Source organism: Triturus cristatus, chromosome 4_2 (genome assembly GCF_964204655.1).
Source record: "Triturus cristatus chromosome 4_2, aTriCri1.1, whole genome shotgun sequence".
Taxonomy (NCBI): Eukaryota; Metazoa; Chordata; class Amphibia; order Caudata; family Salamandridae; genus Triturus; species Triturus cristatus.
In genome coordinates this window covers 938939592-938951960 of record NC_140586.1, presented here as the reverse complement: position 1 = coordinate 938951960, position 12369 = coordinate 938939592, and the positions used below count along the sequence as shown (strand labels likewise).

At 48.4% G+C, this 12369-nt stretch overlaps 1 pseudogene across 1 annotated transcript in view; it reads right to left on the bottom strand.

Annotated features, from left to right (window-relative positions):
• The window catches only part of LOC146838987 (uncharacterized), a 61673-nt pseudogene that overhangs the window by 32017 nt on the left and 17287 nt on the right, over positions 1 to 12369 (bottom strand). Inside the window, exon 2 of the transcript XR_014960749.1 lies at positions 10193 to 10276. The product of XR_014960749.1 is annotated as an uncharacterized LOC146838987 (transcript). The remainder of the gene's footprint in view (positions 1 to 10192; positions 10277 to 12369) is intronic.

Below are 12369 nucleotides of genomic sequence, written 5' to 3'. Positions count from 1 at the left end.
CCGTGGAGGCAACGAGAGACGTCGGACCGGCTACCTGGGAAAATTGGCGAGTAACTTCCAGCGCAGCTTCTGAGGCATCCTCTAAGTTGAGCTCTGGGAATTGAGAAGCCCCAACCCCAAGCACCATCTGCACCGAAGATCAGCCCTCCACACTCCGCGAGTTCTGCGTGGGGCCCTTCTGCATTTTCCTGCTTGCCGCGTCTGTCTGGTTACTGGCCCGTTGGCTAGTAGCCTCAGTGACGACGAACCCTTAACTTTCTACCACTAGTTTGGCTCCTCCAGACTGGCTCCTGCTTTCCTGAAAAAGAGAAGCACCCCAGACCTTCCTGGTCTGCACCAGAAGCGAACTTCGATTTCCGCGTGGGTTGCCTTTGCCAAGGCTTGTTGACTCCAATCGGGATGTCAACTCCGCCATCAGCAAGATCCTTCGTGGGACAGCTTGTACCCCGGTCCTGGTCGTCCTCGACATCGCCGGGTCCCCGTGGCTGCAGAGACAAGCTTCAAGACATCGCCTGTATTCATCACGACATCGCCTGGTTCATTGCTGGTTCCACCTGGTCACTGGCTAGTGACCCAGACTTTGTCCCTTCCATTTGCAGGTGTCCTTCCTTCAAGATCCAGCCTTGGGTCCCCCAGACATCTTCCTCCTGGCCACCTGCCAGCATCTTTTCTTCAGGCATCCATAGGATCCAACGACGACACCCGACACATCTTCACACCTATGCACCCGTCTCCCGTGGGTGAGGTAACGCGAGTACTCCGGTGCTCCAGTAGATATTGACTATCCAAGTGTCTAAGTCTTGAGTTGCTTCCTCCTAGTTACGTCGGAAGTGTCCTTATTCTTCCTATTTCTAACTATTACCTTCCCATTGACTTTAATGTAACCCGCGTGTGTGTTTCCACACTGCACACGCTTCCCGTGGGCCTCCCACTTCCTAACTATTTGTAGTGTAGCTCCAGCGATTCCCTAGGCCCTCGGCTTACTTCCTGTTCGTGACGTGGTACTTATACCACTTTCTTAGTATATGGTTTGCGTGGCCCCTGGGCCTAACTGTATTTCTACTGTGTAACTTAATGTATGCTACTTAAGAGATTGTTGTACTTAGACCTCTGAACTCATAAAGAGTGCTGAGGGTATATGCTAGAATAAATACATTCTACTTTTATATATATCTGGTGTCCTTTCATTTGGTATTCAAGGGATTGTAATGGTATAACAGCTGGCTTCACAAGCCATACAGAGTTTAGCCTAAGACTGCTCTTGTCAATGCTACCTCTAGGATAGCTGGTCCATAAGGTTGACTTTACAACCAATCCCTATAAGGGTTGTTTGGACTGATACAGGGTGTACACTAGAACTAGTGACATCATATATCAGGCCAACTTCTCACAACGACGCTCTACGAACTTGTGCATTGGACCACATGTGGTCCAAGCCTCCAGCAGGATTTCCACCGAAGATCAGAGGCCTACCTCGTCCCGAAAGACCGTGGGCCCCTGTTGAGTGAATCCTCCCTAGGCGTCTTCGCGATCCCTTGCCGGCTGGCTTGTGGGCCCCCAGAAGACTTTTCTACAATTCCAAAGGTCTCCCCTGGTTGCTCCAGGCCTGCCCTGACTTACCCTCGCTGGGTGAGTCCCTCAGACCTTGCTGGTCTGCACCGCTGACTTTTTGTCCTTTTCACGAGACTTGATGTTACCAAGGCTTGTTGGCTCCAATCTGGTCACCGACACCGCAGTAAGCTGCCGACTTCGTGGGACACGCCGAATCCAGCTCCTGGTTGTCGTTGACGCCTCCTTGCCCCGGGTCACTGCCAAGTGACTTTGAAAACTGTCCCCTCTGCTTTCAGGTCTTCTTTCTTCTGAATCCAGCCTTGGATTCCACCGGACACTTCTCCAGTCTTCACAAGAAGCAAGTCTTCTTCAGCTCCCATTGAAAACGACGCCGCGACCCGACACCAAAAGACACCTATGCACCCGGCTTCCCTGGGTGAGGTAACTCCTGCACTACGGTACTCCTGTGTGTGTTTGCTCTAGAACTACTTACCCTGTAAGTGACTTGCTTGTAGACTCTCCCGAAGTATCCTAAAACTCTAAAATTCCAACCGCGACTTGCTCCATTGAAGTCAATTGGGATCCGCGGATGTGTTCTCACACTGCATGTGTCTCCTGTGGGTCCTTTACTTACCTGCCTTGGGTGGATTAGTGAGGCCCCAGCGCTTCTGAAGGCCCTAGTCCTTGTCCCCTAGCAAGTCGTTATCTCTAAGTCTCTTTTTTAGTATATGGTCTGGTACGCCCCTAGGGCCCCAGCCATATAAGTGCTTAATTTGTTGTGAAATGTTGATTTGTGCATATGTCCTTGACTTCTAATCTCATAAAGAGATTAGTAGAGTGTGTCTAGTAACAAATACATATATATTTTATATATATACCTGTGTGGTGTCCTTTTATTTAGTGATTCAAGAGATTATAAGGGACAACAAGCTGCTTTACATTCCTCTGAGACTTAGCCTGAAGGCTGCTCTCCACAGCTACCACTAGGATAGCTTTCTTTAAAAGGTTGTCTTAAACCTATCTACCATGAGAGTCGAATTGTACTGGTGCAAGGTGGCCACTTTAACTAGTGACCAGCATATACCAGGCCAACTTCTCACAACCAGCATATACCAGGCTAACATCTCACATTGGTGGGCAGCGTGTGGGATTCCAGCTTGCCATTGTTTTACCAGAAAATCTCTATTTGAATTACTAACTGAAAACCACTATAGATACTCAAGGTACATATAAAGTCAAGCTTAGTATCAATAAGTTCTACTGAACTTAGAGCTGTGTGCCAAGGGATAGCACACCTTTTCTACAGCTCAAGCTAGGATCAGTAGGCCACAAACTAGTGTAGGTAGTACAACACTGCACAACACTAGAATGTCCTCAAAGGGTCCACTCAGCCTCAGTATAAGGACATGACTTTCTTTGACTTGAAAGCCATGTGTGCTGCAAGGCACCTGAAGCTAGGACAGAGTCACTCCACACTACACCTGATAGATCTGTTTACAGCAGAGGATCTTAGATTAGCTCTAGGAGCTAATAGGTCTGAATCAGGGGGTGGGTCAATTACAGTCTCTGGGTCAGATGATGAACATAAGGATGACCAGAAATCTGTGGTTGAAGGGCCAGATCCACAAAGGTCTGAACAGGACAGAGTAATTCTCCCTAAGAGAACTGACAGAGTGGAGGAGAGGCCTAGGTCCCTTTCCAGGGAGTCTGACCACTCCTATCACTCTGGCAGAGAATCTGTCCAGCAGAGGAACTCCTACTTTCATAGAAGAGAGACCTCCTCTGACAGAATGTACAAACTGCTGCAGTATGAGGAAGTAAGATTTGCCCTCAAAACCACAGTTGGCATTAGATAGAGAAGCCTTTGAGCTCCAGAGAACTTCTAAAAAGAGGGGTTAGAACCCCCTGGTGGCAGCAACAGTGTCCCTAGAGTCAGAGAATATATTCCAGACCAAAGGAACCTGAGCAAGGTTGTTCCTCCTACCAGAGTGGGGATGATATCCACAAATGGATAACTGCTATGGAGAGGTCCTGTAGTGTACAGCAGGTCCCCCAAAATCAGTGGGCAGCAATCTTGTGGCTCTCCTTTTCAGATAAAGGTAGAGACAAGCTCCTCACAGTTAGAGAAGAGGATGCTAATGATTATGAAGCCCTGAAGAGTGCATTGATAGATGGGTTTGGCTTAACCACTGAGCAGTACAGGTTAAAGTTCAGAGACACCCAGAAAGCACAGACTCAGGACTGGACTGACTTTGTAGATTGTGCAACCAAGGCTCTGGAGGGTTGGCTGGTTGGTAGTAGAGTTACTGATTTTAAGGGATTGTATAATCTTATAATGAGAGAACAGATCCTTAATAATTGCCATAACCAGTTGTTGCATCAGTACCTGGTGGACTCTGATCTGACCTCTCACCAAGAATTGGGAAAGAAGGCAGACAAATGGGTCAGAATTAGGGTGAGGCAGAAAACCCAGAACCAAGGGGATGACACCAAGAAGCAGGATCCTAAGGGCTCTGAGAAAGGTGGGGATAAGACAAAAAAACAGAAGTCTTCACAAGGGCCCCAAATATCTGCATCTGGGGGGGGGGGGGGGAGTCACAACCCAACAAGGGAAAAGGCCAAAAGAAGCCCTGGTGCAAATTCTGTAAACAGAAGGGGCACTGGACTTCTGATTGTAACAAGTCCAAAGACCAAACCTCCACCACTCCTGCCCCTAAGGCAACTGTTCCCCCTAGTGCAACTACTGGTGGAGGTGGTACTCAGAATAAGGGTGTAGTAGAGTTGACCCAGGGTTCTGAAGTGGACTCTGGCCTAGTCGGAGTACCCACTCAGGCATTGCTGATTCGTGATGGAGACATTGATATGTCCTTCCTAGTGAGCCCCAGTAATCTGCCATTTATTACAGTCTGCTGTTTGTATTTGCCCAAACAGGCTTTGGCATTTAGGAACACAGGTGCCAGTGTCACCATGGTGGCAGAGGATCTTGTGGACCCTGGACAGATCATCCTGGGTGAAATGTACCAGGTTACCAATGCAAGCAATGTCAGGACCAACCATAGTCTGGCAGTTGTGAAATTCTCCTGCGGAGGGGTAACTGGCCTCAAGAAGGTAGTAGTCAGTGCAGACCTCCCTGTCGAATGTCTATTGGGCAATGATCTAGAGACTTCAGCCTGGTCTGAAGTGGAGTTATGGACTCATGCTGAGATGTTGGGCATCCCTGCAGAGGTATTTGCTGTGACCAGGTCACAGGCCAAAATGCATAACACTGAACCAGCTCTGGATCCTGAAACTATGGACCAGGTGCTTCCCAAGAAGAGGAGCAGTAGGCTTAAGGCAGTGCCTTCCCCTCTGTCTCATATCTCAGATTCCCCTCCTGAGGGAGGAGAAGCAGATCCTGAAGAAGGAACTGCCCCAGAGGGACTTGAGCCTGATCAGGTTGAGTTCTTGGTTGGCAGGGGGCCCTCCTCGGGAAGATCTGAGTAAGGAGCAACAGTGCTGCCCTCTCTTGAACCCCTCAGACAGCAGTCTGCTGCTGAGGCTGCTGGGAGTGCTAGTGGGTCCCATAAAGTTTATTGGGATGAGGGACTGCTATATTCTTAGGGTAGAGATCCAACCTCTGGAGCCACCAGGAGGTTGGTAATACCTCAGACGTTTAGGGGGTTCCTCTTGACCCTAGCACATGATATCCCATTGGCAGGTCAGTTGGGCCAAAACAAGACCTGGGATAGGCTTGTTCCACATTTTCATTGGCCACATATGTCAGAGGACACCAAGGAGTTTTGTCGCTCCTATGTCACTTGCCAAGCCAGTGGCAAGTCAGGTGGCACAACAAAGGCCCCCCCTGATACCACTACCTGTGGTGGGGATACCCTTTGAAAGGGTAGGGATTGACTTTGTTGGTCCCTTTGACCCTCCAACTGCATCTGGGTACAGATTTATCCTGGCGGTAGTGGATCATGCCACCAGGTACCCAGAGTCAATTCCACTGAGGACCACCACAGCCCCTGTGGTGGAAAGAGCCCTCATTGGAGTTTTCTCCTGAGTGGGTTTCCCAAAGGAGGTCATATCTGACAGAGGTACCGACTTCTTGTCAGGATATCTAAAAGCAATGTGGAAGGAGTGTGGTGTAACTTATAAATTCACTACTCCCTATCACCCACAATGCAATGGGTTAGTTGAACGTTTCAACAAAACCCTTAAGGGAATGATTAAAGGCCTCCCATAAAGCTTAGGCGAAAATGGGACCTTCTCTTCCCTGCCTTCTGTTTGCATACAGAGAGGTTCCACAGAAGGGGGTTGGTTACAGCCCATTTGAACTTCTGTTTGGGCATCCTGTAAGAGGTCCATTATGTTTGGTGAAGGAGGGCTGGGAGTTACCTCTCAAACCTCCAAAACAGGATGTGATGGACTATGTACTTGGTCTCCACTCCAGGATGGCCAAATACATGAAGAAGGCAACTAAAAACCTGGAGGCCAGCCAAGAACTAAAACAAACTTGGCATGACCAAAAGGCTGTGCTGACTGTGTACCAGCCAGGACAGAAAGTGTGGGTGTTAGAGCCTGTGGCCCCAGCAGCCCTCCAAGATAAATGGAGTGGCCCCCATACAATTGTTGAGCAAAAGGGAGAAGTCACATACCTGATGAATTTCGGAACTCCCAGGAGCCCCCTTAGGGTGCTCCATGTCAACAGATTGAAACCATAGGTTGACAGGGCTGACAAGGGCTTGCTCATGGCAACTGATGAGGAACAGGAGGATGAGAGTGATCCTCTCCCTGACCTGCTCTCACAGAACCCTGATGATGGGTCAGTAGATAGTGTTGCTTTGGCAAGCAGCCTCACTGACCATCAGCAAACTGAATGCAGGCAAGTCCTGCAGCAGTACAGACATATGTTTAGCCTGACCCCTAGTCAGACTACCTGGTGCACCCATGAGGTGGACACTGAGGACAGTCTGCCTGTCAAGAGTAAAATCTACAGGCAACCTGACCACGTCAGGGACTGTATCAGGACTGAAGTTCAGAAAATGCTGGAACTAGGTGTAATTGAGCCTTCAGATAGCCCTTGGGCTAGTCCAGTAGTTCTTGTGCCCAAACCTCATACCCAGGATGGTAAGAAAGAAATTAGGTTTTGGAAGACGGAAGAATCTCCCTTGGAGTCAAGGAGTGACTCCCCTGCTTGGCAGGCACCAAAACGTTGCATCAACGGTCGCAAACTTTCCCGCTCCCGCCGGAGTCCAAAGTCCCTGCAGGCCAGGAAGAGGATTTTCTGACTTCTCCAAGGCCATCGTGAGTCCCCAGTGACGCTGAGGCAAGTGGACCCCACGAGTGACGAGGAACCGCAATCCCTGGGTACCGTGCACTATTTTCGAGTGCAACCCCTTCACAACGTTCTACGAACTTGTGCATTGGACCACGTGTGGTCCAAGCCTCCAGCAGAATTTCCAACGAAGATCAGAGACCTACCTTGTCCCGGGTGACCGTGGGCCCCTGTTGAGTGAATTCTCCTGAGGCGTCTTCGCGATCCCTTGCCGGCTGGCTTGTGGGCCCCCAGAAGGCTTTTCTACAATTCCAAAGGGCTCCCCTGGTTGCTCCAGGACTGCCCTGACTTACCCTCGCTGGGTGAGTCCCTCGGACCTTGCTGGTCTGCACCGCTGACTTTTTGTCCTTTCCACGAGACTTGATGTTACCAAGGCTTGTTGGCTCCAATCTGGTCACCGACACAGCAGTAAGCTGCAGACTTCGTGGGACACGCCGAATCCAGCTCCTGGTTGTCGTCGACACCTCCAGGACCTCGTGGCTGAAGAGTCAAGACACCCATGATCAACTGAAATCATCCGACGACTGTGGGCATCCAGCTTCCTTGCCCCGGGTCACTGCCAAGTGACTTTGAACACTGTCCCCTTTGCTTTCAGGTCTTCTTTCTCCTGAATCCAGCCTTGGATTCCACCAAACACTTCTCCAGTCTTCACAAGCAGCAAGTCTTCTTTGGCCCCCATTGAAAACGACGCCGCGACCCGACACCAAAAGACACCTATGCACCCGGCTTCCCTGGGTGAGGTAACTCCTGCACTACGGTGCTCCTGTGTGTGTTTGCTCTAGAACTACTTATCCTGTAAGTGACTTGCTTGTAGACTCTCCCGAAGTAACCTAAAACTCTAAAATTCCAACCGCGACTTGCTCCATTGAAGTCAATTGAGATCCGCGGATGTGTTCTCACACTGCATGCATCTCCCGTGGGTCCTTTACTTACCTGCCTTGGGTGGATTAGTGAGGCCCCAGCGTTTCTGAAGGCCCTAGTCCTTGTCCCCTAGCAAGTCGTTATCTCTAAGTCTCTTTTTTAGTATATGGTCTGGTACGCCCCTAGGGCCCCAGCCATATAATTGCTTAATTTGTTGTGAAATGTTGATTAGTGCATATGTCCTTGACTTCTAATCTCATAAAGAGATTAGTAGAGTGTGTCTAGTAACAAATCCATATATATTTTATATATATACCTGTGTGGTGTCCTTTCATTTAGTGATTCAAGAGATTACAAGGTAAAACAAGCTGCTTTACATTCCTCTGAGACTTAGCCTGAAGGCTGCTCTCCACAGCTACCACTAGGATAGCTTTCTTTAAAAGGTTGTCTCAAACCTATCTACCATGAGAGTCGAATTGTACTGGTGCAAGGTGGCCACTTTAACTAGTGACCAGCATATACCAGGCCAACTTCTCACACAGTGTCAGTCAGTGTCAGCCAGTCAGTATCAGTCAGTCATTGTCAGTCAGTCAGTCAATGTTAGTCAGTGTCAGTCAGTCAGTGTCAGTCAGTGTCAGTCAGTCAGTGTCAGTCAGTCAGTCAGTCAGTCAGTGTCAGTCAGTCAGTCAGTGTCAGTCAGTCAGTCAGTCAGTGTCAGTCAGTCAGTGTCAGTCAGTCAGTGTCAGTCAATCAGTGTCAGTCAGTGAGTGTCTGTCAGTGTCAGTCAGTCAGTGTCAGTCTGTCAGTCAGTGTCAGTCAGTCAGTGTCAGTCAGTGTCAGTCAGTGTCAGTCAGTCAGTGTCAGTGCCAGTCAGTCAGTGTCAGTCAGTCAGTCAGTGTCAGTCAGTCAGTGTCAGTCAGTCAGTGTCAGCTAGAGCAGCTCTGTTGACCTGGTTCTTAGGCTCTAGAGTAGCACTGCTGACCTGGTTCTCTCCCTCTAAAGCAGCTCTGCTGACCTGGTTTCTCTGGCTCTACAGCAGCTCTGCTGACCTGGTTCTCTGGCTTTAGAGCAGCTCTTCTGACCTGGTTCTTAGGCTCTAGAGGAGCTCTGCTGACCTGGTTCTCTCCCTCCAAAGCAGTACGGCTGACTTGGTTTCTCTGGCTCTACAGCAGCTCTGTTGACCTGGTTCTCTGCCTCTTGATGCACAGCGAGTGTGTACATCAGGCGATCTCATATCCTCCAATCGGTAAATACAGCACTGAGCTGCTGCCTGACAGAGGGTTACGATAATGTACACAAAGGCCGATACCCTCCAGGCGCCTCTGTTCCCGCAGCCCTGCTTCCCGCGGCCCTGCTACCGTGTGCACAGCACCAGGGCACAAGCACGGAGTCACAACAGACGCACATGTGGGGTGCACAAAAAGCACTTGTGTTCATTCTGTGGTGTGTCTGCATCAGCTCTAAGTGGTGTCCCACTGGGGCTCATTGCATCCTTGCCGAAGACCACTGGGTTCATGTCCGCAAACCAGAACATGTATTACAAATATACATTGTATCCTTAACTAGGACCATTCAAACATACCTCTGTAGTCCAACCCCGCCTCACACGAAATATACTCTCAGCTCATCATAATGCGCAAATGAATGCATGAATAGATTGCTTTAAAAAGCTAAACACCAGAGAGATAAGGTGCGTTGATGATGCAGCAGAATTCCACATTTTGCGAGGGTGGGGGGCTGAAGCAGGAGAGGCTGTCAGTGGCCATTAAAAGCATGTGGACGGCGCTGCAAATGAGAAAAAAATAGTGCTTCGAGTCCTTTAAAGGAAAGAGTGTAAATCCGCCTGTAAATGATCCAATCCCGGTGGGCGTGCCGAAAAGGAGACAAGGTGGCAACAAGGAATGATTGGCATGCCTTCAGTGCAATCATTGCACTGCTTTTGGCATAATTTGTGACGCCAAACGACCCGCACGAATGAAAGCTGAACGCAGAGCTGGGACGCGGCTTCTGGAATCGTATCGATTCCAAGACGTCTCGTATGACGAGGGCAGCGCATGCGCTGCTGACGTTAGGCCAAGACCTAAAAAGTGCCTCAGGCAGCTGGGGAAGCTCTTCCCCAGCTCCCAACGCTGAAGAAAAAAAAGGAAATCCCTCTGCTGTTTGTAGCAGAGGGATTTCAAAATAGTGGGCCTAGGACGTAACGGTTACATCCTTGGCACCGGAGCACCAAAACCTTGGACGTAACCGATACGTCCAAAGAATGGAAGGGGTTAGTAGATCCTGCTCTGACAGTGATGTAACTGACAATGCTTCCAACCATGATGTGTTCTACATATGCCACATATATTATGCCATTGATGCTTCCTGTGACCTGTATCGCTCAATGAGGTTCCTCTTGTTGATGTTTTACAAGAAAAAACAAATGCAATCAAATATTTATGAGATAATGAGATGCAAACATACCGCCATCCTGCACATCCTGGGACTAGACTGCAGGAAAGAGATCGATGGGAAGGTATGGAGGTGAGCAAAACACTGAAACGTGACCTGAAAGAGCAAATTCAAAAAAATAGTTAGGAGAAGATAGATGGAAATTAGAAATGACAATAGGGACAAGCAAGAGAAGGAAATAAACTCACTAGCCCTGTGATTTTTTACAGAGCAAAAAAATAAGTAAAACATGTTTTAAAAGTTTGGAAAACACTGAAAACCCCCACAATTTAGAACCCATAGAAACTGAAAACAGAAAAGCCTATGAATCTTATTTGCAATGCGAGTTTTCAGAGAAGAGGACTCGCTATATATGAGATCTAGTATACCATGATAGTGCACCGGGTGCGGTTTTCTGTAGTCATGTATTCCAATGGGCTCTGAGAAGTGGTCATTTGATAACTGTGTTTAACGTGGATGCTGATAAAGCTAGGAATGAAATGCATAATAGTCTAGACTTTATGAATCTTTACACTTAGAAAAATCTACATTCTGAGCATGCATGCATACAACACATAATGTGAAGGGTGCATTTGGATTAGAACAAACAGATGGCAGACAAGAAAAGAAGAGGAGAAGAGCTAAAGGGAAAGGGAGGGAAAGAAACCCAATGGTTGTGGCACTCTTCCTGATAGCCTTAGAGCCCCTCACATTTACCATATGCTGCTCAGAAGACATTTGGGAAACTGAAATCTTAGCCAAAACCTGAAAATTAAGCTGTATGCGGACAACATACTCCTCACTTTACCCTCTCCAGAACGCTCGCTGCCAGCACCGATGTTCACCATATCAGACTTTACAGCATTTTCCAGGAACAAAATGAAATGGACCTAAAATGAAGTCTTACCCTTGATGGTCTATAACACGAGGGAAGTCCTCCATACACATCCATTTCGGTAAATCGCCACCAAGATGAAATATTACGAGTATTGATTATTACCGATTTTCCAATGATGATCAAAGACAATATGACTGCACAGACTGATCAAATGCACAGGGATTTCACTAAATGGATCAAACCGCAATTGTTGCTGTGGGGACGAGTCCAAACTGTGAACATGGTGGTAGCCCAAGGTTTTACCACATTTTCAGCATGCTGCCTATACTGGTCCCGGCATCAGAACTATGCCTAATAGACGCAGCCATTTAAACATACTTCTGGCAAGGTGAGACACCAGGACTGGCCATGTCCAAACTCCAAGCTGCAACTTCAGGCGGACTGAGACTTCCAAAGATGGATATATATCATACAGCACTGCGACATGGAACCAGAATACTGCGAAGCTGATGGCCCAGTCTTCAGATCCACCCTAGGGAACACGATCAGTAATTACTTTATAGAGAATACGGGTACGACTTCCTCCCCACTAGCGGAGTGGGAGGCATTCAAACCAGTGGTACGTGGTCGCAGCATCTCAGCAGCAGTAGGGACTCGGTCCCAGCTTCATACTGAGGTCAAACACTTGGAGCACCTCTTAATAAAACCGGATCTACCGACAGAGGGAGCACAGGTCCCGCATGACAGACTGACAGCAGAAAGGGAAAAACTCCTCACACTAGTGGAGCGACTCCCGGCATACGATTATTGAGCATTTATAAAACTAGGGCACACATAGAATGTTATAGTACCGGCAGATTACTAGTGTGGCTGGCCAATCCTGACATACAGGGTTCCCAAATACTGCAGATGCGCAACAAGGGGAGGGGGACCTGGATTACAGGCAGGCCGAGATTAATACAGCCTTTGCTGTCTATTATTCTAACATCTATGGGTGCTCTGATGTGGCCCCCACCCAGCCTGTGCAGGATTATGTTCTATCGGCAAGTACAAAGCAAATATCACCGGTAGTGGCTACAACCCTAGGAGGTGACATCACACTACAGGAGGTGAGGGGGCAAGTAAAGCCCTGGGCAACGTGCCAGGCTCAGATGGTTTGCATCTGGAATTTTATGCTTCTTGTGCAGACTCGCTTGCCCGAATCTTGGCTACATTGTATAATGCAGCAAGAGCAGCGGGGGACTCCCATCAATGAAGGGAGAGTCCCTGTTTGTTCCACTCCACAAAAAGAGATAAGATAACATCCTATAGACTTCTATCCATATTAAATGTAGATTATAAACTACTTAGTAAAATGTTGGTGACTGGGCCC